This window comes from Herpailurus yagouaroundi, unplaced genomic scaffold (genome assembly GCF_014898765.1).
Source record: "Herpailurus yagouaroundi ecotype Mexico unplaced genomic scaffold, PumYag 197, whole genome shotgun sequence".
Taxonomy (NCBI): Eukaryota; Metazoa; Chordata; class Mammalia; order Carnivora; family Felidae; genus Herpailurus; species Herpailurus yagouaroundi.
Window position 1 is genome coordinate 18,365,169 of NW_024412428.1, and position 12,565 is coordinate 18,377,733.

Consider the following 12,565-nt stretch of genomic DNA (forward strand, 5'->3'; position numbering starts at 1 on the left):
TCGGCAGCATTTGTATTTTTGTCAGATTCCCCAACTGGCTCCAATATGCCTGCCTTTTTGGGGGGGGAGATCTGCATTAAGCAACATCCCAGGTGATTCGCATAACCTATCAGGATTACTAGTTTAAAGGAAGCACAGCTGCATCCAGTCCTCATGCTGGGCGCTGGTGCCCCCTTAAGGTTTTGAGGCTGGTTGTTATGCAGCATGTTATAGCAAGAACTAACCAATACTCCCTCAGAAAGTTATTGAAGGAGGCGCTTCAGCAAAAGATGAAGTAAACTAAGAAAGAGGAATATGTAAGCAATATAGGAAGAAATATAAGCAACATAGGAGAGAAGTGCCCTTAGGAAGACATGAACAGAGATCCCAGGATAGCGGTATTCACCATGTGCATTGCACAACCAGTCCAGAGCAGGTGAAGAGCTCCCAGGGAAGCCTCCCTCAGGAAGCTGAAACGGATAACACGAGAAGCATCTCAATATCTTCAGAGGAGAGATCTAGACCTTTAGGGAGTTTTCATTTGATTTCTCTGTTATTGGTACAGTACCTCTTACCAAAGCCTGGTATCTTCCTGCCCAAACCTTTTGTTTTACTTTCTCTGGAACACATCTCCGGAGGTAGGTGACACAGGCACCTAGCTTCCAGTGTTTGTTGTTATTGTCTTTTTTTTTTTTTTAAGTGAACACTACCCCCAATGTGGGGCTCAAATTCATGAACCTAAGATCAAGAGTCACATACTCCACCGACTAAGCAAGCCAGCCAGGCGCCCCACCTGGCTTCTTAAACAGATTTTCAACCAATCTTCCTTACTTTACCTGTTTCCTTCTACCCTCGCCTCCAGAGGAATCTGGTGCAATCAACCACCGATTGGGGGAAGTGGGTAGATTCTGTAGCATAAAAGAGGTTGGTCCCATTTTCCTGGTCTGCTAATACCTTATCACTCACCCATTGTCCATCCAGCCTCCAAAATGTTTTCATCTCTTCTTCCATTCTGTCCAACTTTATGCACTTAGGCCTCTTTTTATTATTATTATTTTTAAAGTTGTTTATTTATTTTTGAGAGGGAGAGAGGGAGAGAACGAGGAGGGGAGGGGCAGAGAGAGAGGGAGACAGAGAATCCAAAGCAGATTCTGGGCTCTGAGCTGTCAGCACAGAACTGAATATGGGGCTCGGATTCACGAACCGTGAGATCATGACCTGATCTGAAGTTGGATGCTTAACTGACTGAGCCACCCAGGCAGGGGCCCCCTGGCCTCTTTTTTTTTTTTTTTTTTTTAAGGAAAAAAAAATCCTTTTACAGTCATTTAGTGAGGTTTCAGGAAGGAAGGTAGATGGCATGTGTTCCGTCTGTTATCTTTAGACAGAAACCCCGGTATAGATTGCAACTATGATATATTTCAAAAGTTTTTGTTATGGAAAGTTTGAAATATATACAAAATACATAGAATGTTAACAACCCATCGCCACATTACCTATCACCAGTTTCAACAACTACCAATTCAAAGTCTATCTTGTTTCAATCCACATCCCTACCTATTTGCCCCACCTCCTGGATTATTTTGAGGCAAATCCCAGGCATTATATCATTTCATCTGTAAATCAGTGATGGATTTGAAGTGTTTGCATAACTACCTCAAGTAATGAATTTCTGATTAGGGTACTTCAAATGCTAACTAATCCCTCCCCTAGAGAGTGGGTTCCTAATTAGGGTACTTCAATGTGCACAGCCTCTAGGGTGTAGATTAAAGTTCATTTATACACCCATACATCACACACTGTTAATACTAAAGTATTGTAAAATAAATCATTATACAGACAATTCGATGCAGTGAAACTCAGAGGTCTAGGAGAATTAATGTGTTTTGTTGGCCAACTAGACAAAACACGCAGAGCTGACAGGTGCATTTTGCCCTTGGGAGAAGAAGAGAAGAGAAATACAGTAAAACCTTGGGTTGCGTAAAATGTATGCAATAAAATGCATATATCTATTATAATTTATATATACATAAATGTATGTATGTATATATACACACAAACATGGGTGTATGCGTACATATATGTATGCATACATGCACATATATGCATATGTGTATATATACACATTTATTTATTTATTTATTTATTTATTTATACATAAATTTATTGCATAAATGCATAGAGTTGGGTTGTGTAAAGTGTGGGAACAAGGCTGTGGCAGTGCAAGTGATGAATCTGTTTAACGACAGACAATGCGATTTCACATGTCCACGAAATCCTCAAGAGGAGGCAAAAGCAAGTGTGACTGGGTAGGTTCCCTGTTATAGTTGCACAAAAAGAAAAAGATTCCATTGAGCCAATAGATCGGAGTGATTCTGTTACTGATAGTGAAAGTCATCTACACAATAACCTTCCTCTCTCTCGTCTCCCTCACACCAGCCATGAAGGTTTTCAAAGGCAAGGGTGGGTTTAATTTATCTTTCTTTATATTTTGTATTTTCTTTATTATTTAGTATCATATTGCAGTAGTGTAATCATTTTTATAGGAGTATTTTGGGTTGTGAAATGAACATCTGAGTTTCCATTATTTCTATGGAGAGATTCGCGTTGATACACAAGTGCTTTGGATTACAGGCATGTTTCCCGAATGAATTATACTTGCAAACCAAGGTTTTACTGTATTAGGAAAAAGAGGTAATTGGCAAAGAAAGATGGAGAACTTGAGATAATGTTGGGCACACCACAAGAAATAAAGACAATCGTTACTACAGGAATAGGGCTCAGAGAGGGTCAGCCTGGCTATTTATATTTAATAATTGTTCTTATGGAAGTAAGAATTGAAAACCTTAGAGCAAGGGATTTGTCCAACTAAAGACAGTAGAAAGAGACCAGAATGTACCGAGTTGGGGGATGGGGAGAGTAAAAGTGGTACCTATTTGACAGGAAGGGAGTTGGGTTATGATACTTGCAATTTCCATTACGATACTTTATCATGGAGAGTGTAGTATAAATTTTGTATAAGCTATGCCCTCAGAGTAGGGTTTTTTTTTTTTCTAAAATTTTTTTTTTAACATTTATTTTATTTTTGAGACAGGGGGAGACAGCATGAACGGGGGAGGGTCAGAGAGAGAGGGAGACACAGAATCTGAAACAGGCTCCAGGCTCTGAGCTGTCAGCACAGAGCCCGACGCGGGGCTCGAACTCACGGACCGCGAGATCGTGACCTGAGCCAAAGTCGGCCGCTCAACCAACTGAGCCGCCCAGGCGCCCCCCCTCAGAGTAGGGTCCTTAATCACTTGTACCATGGACCTTTTCTTTAGACTTCCTCTCAGAATAATGTTTTAAAATGCATACACTAAAATATATAGGATTATAAAAGAGCTAATTATGTGGAAATATAGTTATCAAAATATTTTTGAAATGTAATATAATAATAAGAGTTCTTACTTTATTGACACATTAAATAATAAGATCTAGTGGCGGGTCTAATAATGACTGTAATTTTCAAATAGCAATGAGCATAAATTATATTTTGAGATATCTGCAACAACATTCTAATGGGATATGAAAATAGCTGTGACTTCTGTGGGTGGCAAAGTCATAGTACTACTATTAAGCCTGTGTTGGGGGGCACCTGGCTGGCTCAATTAAATGTCTGACTACAGCTCAGGTCATGATCTCGTGGTTCATGAGTTCAAGCCCCACATCAGGCTCCAGGCCGTGGAGCCTGCTTCGGATTCTGTGTCTCCCTCTCTCTCTCTCTCTCTGCCCCTCCTCTGCTCTTCCTCTCTTTCTCTCTCAGAAAATGAATAAAACACTAAAAATTTTTTTAAAAACAGACTGTGTTGGGATGTACACATTAATAAATGAAGGAAATGCTAATTTTCTGTTAGAGGTAAGTGGAAATAAGGATATTTTTTCCTCTCTAAGTTCACAGACACTCCCCCACCCTGAACTCTTTCGCAGACACACCTCCTCTCTTAAAAAGACCCTGACCTCAGGTTGAGACCCTACGTTCCAACGACAGACAGTTGAATATAGCTGAGCCTTGAACAACTTGGGGGTTAGGGGCACCAACCCGGTATATGTATATGAAAATCCACATATAACTTTTGACTTCCTCAAACTTAGGGGCACCTGGGTGGGTTAAGTGTCAGACTCTTGATTTCAGCTCAGGTCACGATCTTACGGTGTGTGAGTTCGAGCCCTACATCGAGCTCTGTGCTGACAGCACGGCCGCTGCTTGGGGTTCTCTCTCTCTCCCTCTCTCTGCCCCTCCCCGGCTCTCTCTGTCTGTCTCTCTCAAAATGAATAAATAAACATTAGAAATATTTTTTTTTAATTTTTTTTTTCAACGTTTATTTATTTTTGGGACAGAGAGAGACAGAGGATGAACGGGGGAGGGGCAGAGAGAGAGGGAGACACAGAATCGGAAACAGGCTCCAGGCTCCGAGCCATCAGCCCAGAGCCCGACGCGGGGCTGGAACTCACGGACCGCGAGATCGTGACCTGGCTGAAGTCGGACGCTTAACCGACTGCGCCACCCAGGCGCCCCTAGAAATATTTTTTAAAAACATACTAATTGCCTACTGCTGAGCCAAGCCTCACTGATGACGTAAACAGTTGATTAACACATATTTTGTATGTTATCTATATAGTACATGTTCTTACAATGAATTAAGCTAGAGAAAGGAAAATGTGATTAAGAAAATCATAAAGGAAGGAAAAAGGGGGAGGCACCTGGCTGGCCCACTGAGTGGAGCAGGGGACACTTGACCTCAGGGTTGTGAGCTCCAGCTTCACGTTGGTCAGAAAGCTTACCAAAAAAAGAAAAAAAAAAAAAAAAAGATGAAAGGAAAAGACACTCATAAGGAGGAGAAAAATACATTTACAAAAGTGCACTACATTTATTGAAAAATTCCACGTAGAAGTGGACCCCGCAGCTCAAACCTGTGTTATTTAAAGGTCAAATGTATTTAATTCAATAGCTGTTTATTCAACACCAGTCTGTGCTAAACATGAAGAAGAAAAGAGCTTCGAGGTGGGGCGCCTGGGTGGCTCAGTCGGTTAAGCAGCCTACTCTTTTTTTTTTGTTTTGTTTTAGTGTTTATTTTAGAGAGAGACAGAGTACCAGTGGGGGAGGGACAGAGTGGGGGAGGGGCAGAGAGAGAGAGGGAGACACAGAATCCGAAGCAGGCTCCAGGCTCCGAGCTGTCAGCACAGAGCCCGACGTGGGGCTCGAACGCACAAGCTGTGAGATCATGACCTGAGCCGAAGTCGGACGCCTAACTGACTGAGCCACCCAGGCACCCCTGCAGTCCCTTCTTAAGCCGCTCCCCTATCACTCCATCTTAATCTTTGTGTCTTGGAAAAAACCTTCTTTCCTACCCTTTGTTTTACAGCTTCTTCTTGAATGTCCTCTCCTCACTTCCGACACATACACACACATACACTTCACAAGGTCTATTGCTAGTTCGTCTTTTTTTTTTTTAAGATATTTGTAAGTAATCTCTACACCCAACATGAGGCCTGAACTTACAACCCTGAAGTCAAGACTCACACACTCTACCAACGGAGCCAGTCAGGTGTACCCTATTAAGTTTTTAGTTCACAACTTACTTTTGTTCACAACTTACTTCACAACAACTTTTAGTTCACAACAGGCTTCTAGGAAGTCTTCCACAACTCTCCCCAGCTGCACAGTACAGTAAGTGCAAAGTATTTAACCAGCCCTCTTTCGTTTTTAAAAGATCTTTTTAAAGTAATCTCTAGACTTAACATGGGGGCTTGAATTCACAACCCCAAGATCAAGAGTCCCATGCTCCACTGACTGAGCCAGCCAGGTGCCCAGAACCAGCCCTCCCTTGATGACATTTTAAGTGGTCTCTCCAGTTTTTCATCAATCCCAGCAATGCAGACACACACACACACACACACACACACACACACACACACACACCCCATGTCTTTTTATACTTGTACTAACATCTCTGATAGATCCATTTCTAGATGTGAAACTGCTAAGACAAATGTACGTTTCACATTTCAATCAACACTACCCGTTGTTCTCAAGAAGGTGCCATAGAGGACCTGCTTTCTCACACTCTTAACAATACTGGATATTACCAATCTTTTCAATATTTGTTAATATTTTCGTAATATGGCAATAACCACATTGCTAACTTTGCATATCTTTGATTATTGATGAGATTGAACATTTTACCATCTCTTATTTAAAATGTAAGATGTGGGGCACTTGGCTGGCCCAGTTGATTACAGGTCCAACCCTTGATTTTGGCTCTGGTCATGATCTCATGGTTTGTGAGTTCAAGCCCTGCATTGGCCTCTGTGCTGGCAGCTTGGAGCCTGCTTCAGATTCTGTCTCTCCCTCTCTCTCTGCCCCACCCCCACTTATTCTCTCTCTCTCTCTCTCTCTCTCTCTCTCTCTCTCAATAAATAAATAAATAAATAAATAAATAAATAAATAAATAAAATGTAAGATGTGATTACTTTGTCATTATAGATAGAAGGCTATGCTACTGAGAGGAGAAGAAAATTAATCTTTCTACTAAAGAATAAAGGAGATGGGGGTGCCTGGGTGGCTCAGTAGGTTAAGTGTCTTTGACTCAGGTCATGATCTCACAGTTTGTGGGTTTGAGTCCCACATCAGGTTTTGCACTGGTTCAGAGCCTTTTTGGGATTCTTGCTCTTTCCTGTCTCTCTGCCCCTGCCCCACTTGCATTTTCTCTCTCTCTCTCCCAAAATAAATAAATATACTTAAAAAAAAAAAAGAATAAAGAAGATGGGGCACCTGGGTGGCTCAGTCAGTTGAGCCCCTGACTCCTGATTTCGGCTCAGCTCATGATCTGGGGGTTGTGGGATTGAGCTCCGAGTCGGGCTCTGTGCTGACAGTGTGGAGCCTGCTTGGGATTCTCTCTCTTCTCTCTCTCTCTCTCTCTCTCCCTCCGCCCCTGCCCCCCACTCGCACTCTCTCTCTCTCTCTCTCTCTCTTTCTCAAGAAAGAAAAAAAGAAAGAAAGAAAAAAGAAAGAAAGAAAGAAAGAAAGAAAGAAAGAAAGAAAGAAAGAAAGAAAAGGAGCATTTTAGGAAGGAAAAGCACTTTCCCAACTTTGATACAAACGGCATTCATGCCCAAAGCACCTCTTGGAGCAAGCAGAACATTTTAAACCACATTAAAGCTAACCCATATATATTTGGCCACTCTGCTTCGGAATTATTACTGAAGAGACTGCAAGATCCTATAATTGGTAAATTTTCTGATATGTAAGCTTTACGATCATCAAAGAATAAGCTTCCACCCGGTGTGCACATCTTGGGTTCTAAATTTTATTCTCCAGTAAGAGAAACCAGGGTTTCTGAAAGAAACGATTGATTCTGGGCTAGGGCAGGGACAGGATGAGCCTGGAGCATCTTACGGTACCAGACAACAAGGAAATACTTTAAAAGGATGGGAACATGTCAAAAGGACAACAAGAGCCAACCCGAGAAAACTTCCAAAGGCTAAAGGAAGAACAACTTGAGAAACAAATAAATAATAATGGTGTTAATACTTTGGTTTCTCTTCAGATCAAATAAATCTTTTGCCTTTTACTAAAAAAATAAGAAGTAAATAATAATAGTGTTAGATTATAAGCCATAAAAGAAAACAAATATCCCTAGGTCCATCCTGATGTAAATAATTGAATACATGAACGCGAGAGAGAAGGCCAACTCATCTCTCAGAAGAACTGTAACTACTAAATGTAGAAGGAATGAGGAAAATACAGAATCCCCATTAGACCATCTTGCTTCAGGCTAGACCTCAGATGGCTGTTACAATCAACAGGCAAGAGTTTGCGGAGATAGGATGTTAGCAGTCTCAAAGCACCTCTCCAAGATAGTTATGACAAAGAGAAAAATCGTAACGTTACAGTTGGCAAACTGGTCAGATCCTACCTTAACCAAGTGATCAAACTTCACTAGTAGTAAGTCATGTTGACATCGTGTACCCCTAATATGAAGTAACGAGAAGAGTACTTCACCTCTGATATGTTTTTCCTCCGAGCCTGTAACCTCACTCTAACCATGAGAAAAACATTGGACAAACTCAAATTGAAGGATATTCTAAAAATGGCTGACAAGTACTCCTCAAAAGAGTCCATGAGAGACAAGCAAAGACTGAGAAACCAGCACAGATTGGAGAAGACTAAGAAGACGCAGGAACTAAATGCAACATGGGATCTTGGGTTCTAGGCTGGAACACGAAAAGGACATCGGGGGGGGGGGGGATGGTGAAACTCAAAGACAGTCTGTCGCTTAATTGATAGTATTGATCCATGTCCATTTTCTGATTTTGATCGTGAATTATGGTTATATAAAATTTTGACACTGGGAGGAAGCTGGATGAAGATGTATGTAAACTCTCTATTACTTTAGCAACTTTTCTGTTGGTCTAAAATTATTTTAGAAAAAAATAAAAATAAAAATATTAGTTACAAATAAGAATAAGCCTCATCTGAAGAGTACTTTTCATAGTGCACATTAAAAAAACACATGCTCCTGGGGCACCTGGGTTGGTTCAGTTGGTTCAGCGTCTGACTCTTGATTTTGGCTCAGGTCATGATCTCACGATTCATGAGTTCGAGCCTTCCATCTGGCTCTGCACTGACAGAATGGAGTCTGCTTGAGATTCTTTCTCTCTCAGCCCCTCCCCCACTCTCTCATCGCATGCTCTCTCTCTCAAAAATAAATAAACATCAAAAAAAAAATCTTATTAAAAAAAATGCCACATCCTCCTGATCATGGCTGTGCGGAGGATTTGAATCTTATTCAGAATTTCCCCTAGTACTGGAATGCTCTTTATCTAAACTATGTGCTTTCAAAAAATGCTGAAATGTCTTTTTAAATTTTAATTTTTTCTTTTTTTTTTAAGTTTATTTATTTTGAGACAGAGAGAGAGTGCACGCACAGGGAAGGGGCAAAGAGAGAGGGAGAGAGAAAATCCCAAGCAGGCTCCGCACTGTCAGCGTGAGGCCAGATGCGGGGCTCGAATCCACAAACCGTGAGATCATGACCTAAGCGGAAATCAAGAGTCAGAGGCTTTTTTAAAAAATTAAAAAAAATTTTTTTTGATGTTTATTTTTGAGAGACAGAGTGTGAGGAAGGGAGGGGCAGAGAGTGGGAGACACCAAAACCGAAGCAGGCTCCAGGCTCTGAGCTGTCAGCACAGAGCCCAACATGGGGCTGGAACTCATGAACCAGGATCATGACCTGAGCTGAAGTTGGCCGCTTAACCACTGAGCCATCCAGGCGCCCTAAGAGTCAGAAGCTTTAACCGACTGAGCCACCCAGGCACCCCTCTTCTGTCATCTTCTGAGTTTATTGAGTCCCTGTTGTTCATTCAGAAAATAACTCTTACCAACTTGAACTAATGTATGACAGAGAGGACACGTCCCTGATCTGGGATCTGAGGCTCTTGTTTCCACTCTGCCATAAATGAACAGCAAAATCACTGGCAAGTTACTCCCTCTGGGCCTCAATTTCCCACACCTATCCAGTGGGAGAATTAGAAGATATTTGTCTTTCTCAACTTGAGAATCCGTGCTTTGTTCTTCATAATTCCCGACTTGGCTTGGGCCTTCCCCTTCGAGTGAGGCTAACAAACTTTGGCCTAGAAGTCACTTGCCAAAATATAAATGCCAGATTGTGGCTCAGTATGTCAACACATTAACCAAAATCTATTTATGTGGTGGAGGTAATCAGAGCTGTAATCTGTAATAGCTCAGAAAGTTTAATAAAGAGCTCTCTTTGAAAGATCTTAATCTCATTGAAATCTCTTGATGTGACACAGTAATGAATAGCAATGAGCTACTTTCACATGGTGAAATTCGACCCATTCAAATCAGAAAGTTCATTTTCGGACATTGCAGACTCCCTTCCTATGTAAGCGTTATCAGCAGTCAGAAGTATGGCACACCAGCTCCTTTCTTTTCTCTTCGTTCCCTGATCCCTGTTGGCGACGGTATAGGGGATAGAGACAGACTCCAAGTCAGAAAAACCAGTGGCCTAAGTCACCAATCTCTGGATTATCACAAAGTGACTAGTCTAGGAGAACAATTTTCCATGTGCCCATAACGACACTGGAAAAGTTACTTCCCTTTCCACTTGCTGTTTCTCACTTACCAGCCCATTTTTAAAATTCTTTTTTCATTGTGGCCACTGTGGCATCTGTTCCACTGAGCTTTCTGGCTTTAATATTTCCCCCCCCTCAATCTGTCCCAAAAAGCCCTACCAATTAGCCTCCAGGAACTCTTTGATTGCACTGTTATGTCCACTCTTTAAACTCTTTAATGATTTTTCGTCTAAACATTAACTACCATTCCAAAGTTCCTATGTTTGCCGTCATCCCATTGGTACATCTCACTAAACCCTAATGAAGAAATTCCTATTCCCTTTACTCCAGATTATCCATGTAATTGTTCCTAAAATCTACTCCTAAGGGGTACTGGAAAAATACTTGCGTTTTGGAGTTGCTATCTAAGATTTAAATCCTGACTGCATCATTTATTGGCAACCTTGGAAATTTTATTAAATTCCTGCAAATGGGAGTAATACCTACCTCAGAAGATGTTCCAAAAATTCAGTGAGATAATATATGTGAGGGACATCGCACCAGGCCAGTCAGTTGAGAAGGACCCTTCTCTTATGATGGTAGCCGGGACACTAACCATGATAATGAGGATGGTAATTACCCAGAGACTCGTATGAACAGAGCAATCCCCTCTACTGACCTCAGTCACCAGACCATACCCCTTCCCCTTTCCTGCACCTTTAGCTAACATGTGCTCTTTTCCTGGGATGTTATGTGGTCCTCTGTGGCTTGAGAACAGAGCATTCCTCCTTCAAATGTTTGGAGTATCTTTTTATAATTGGATTTCATTTTATGCATCCTATTTTATTGTTTTTATTTTATTGCTTTTAATTTTTTAAAGATTTATTTATTTATTTATTTAGAGTGAGCATGAGCAGGAGTGGGACAGAGACAGAAGGATAAAGAGAATCCCAAGCAGGCTCTGCACTATCAGTTCACGAACTGCGAGATCATGACCTGAGCCGAAGTCACGAGTCACATGTTTAACTGACCGAGCCACCCAGGCTATTTTTTTTTTTTTTTATTTTACAGAGGGAGAGTAAGCATGAACTGGGGAGGCACAGAGAGAGAGGGAGACAGAAGACCCGAAGCAGGCTCTGGGCTCTACCCACTGAGTCAGCCAGGTGCCCCTGGAGTATCTTTATGATGCTCATGGTCTGCACTTTATCATACAATTTTTATTGTAGTAAGATCTACCCCTTAGCCATTTTAAGTGCCTAGCTCAGTGCTATTAAGTACATTCACAACTTACTATCACCGTTAGCCAGAATTTTTTTTCGTCTTCCCAAAAACTCTGTACCCATTAAATAATAACTCTCCACTCCCTCCCTGCTGCAGCCCCTGACAACCACGATTCTACCTTCTGTCTCTATAAACTTCACTATTGTAGGTATATCACATAAGCGGAAACCTACAGGATGTGACCATTTGTGTCTGGCTTATTTTACTTAGCATAATACCCTCAAGGTTCGTCCACTCAGCTCTTTGGACATATATGTTACATTGTGTTGATCTGTTCACAGACACTTGGATTGTTTCCACCTTTTGGCTATTGTCATTTTATTGTATTTTACATTGGACAGCATTTATTGAAGTATTTTTTTAATTTTTATTTTTTTAATTTTTTATTATTTTTTTTACACAGATCTTTTTTTTTTTTAATGTTTATTTATTTTTGAGAGAGACAGAGACAGAATGCGAGTGGGTTAGGGGCAGAGAGAGAGGGAGACACAGAAGCAGAAGCAGGCTCTAGGCTCTGAGCTGTCAGCACAGAGCCCCATGCGGGGCTCGAACTCACAAACCGTGAGATCATGACCCGAGCCGAAGTCGGACGCTCAACCGACTGAGCCACCCAGGCGCCCCCTTTAATTTTTATTTTTGAGAGAGAGCGTGCAAGCTGGGGAGAGGCAGAGAGAGAGGGAGACAGAGGACCTGAAGCAGGCTCTGCACTGACAGCAGAGAGCCTGATGTGGGGCTTGAACTCACAAACCGTGAGATCATGACCTGAGTCGAAGTCAGACGCTCAACTGAGCCACCCAGGCACTCCTACAATCTGCAGCATTTTATATCTTTATTTTCACTCCTGTTATGTTTCATCACACCAATACACAGAATCCCAGGAAGAGAATTAGGAGAGAATTTTTATTTTATTTTGGGCCATTTACTCATTTTGTGGCAACCACAGAGACTGGGATTTCTGAGTAGACAATGTTAAGTCATCTACCCCCCACTTTAAAAAAAAATTTTAATGTTTATTTATTCTTGAGAGAGAGACAGAGCACTAGCAGGGAAAGGGCAGAGAGGGAGAGAGAGGGAGACACAGAATCCGAAGCAGGCTCCAGGCTTTGTTTTTTGTTTTTTTTAATGTTTATTTATTTTTGAGAGAGAGAGGAAGAGAGACAGAGTGCAAGAGAAGGAGGGACAGAGAGAGAGAGAGAGA

At 41.5% G+C, this 12,565-nt stretch overlaps 1 protein-coding gene and 1 long non-coding RNA gene across 2 annotated transcripts in view; both read right to left on the reverse strand.

The window, feature by feature from the left end:
* Positions 1 to 12,565, reverse strand: part of MRPS31 (mitochondrial ribosomal protein S31) — a 64,548-nt gene that overhangs the window by 12,018 nt on the left and 39,965 nt on the right. The window lies entirely within an intron of this gene.
* LOC121012894 (uncharacterized) lies at positions 5,456 to 6,247 on the reverse strand. Its single transcript, XR_005782388.1, has 2 exons — positions 5,635 to 6,247; positions 5,456 to 5,594 (listed from the first exon to the last, which is right to left on the reverse strand). It is a non-coding gene; the product is annotated as an uncharacterized LOC121012894 (long non-coding RNA).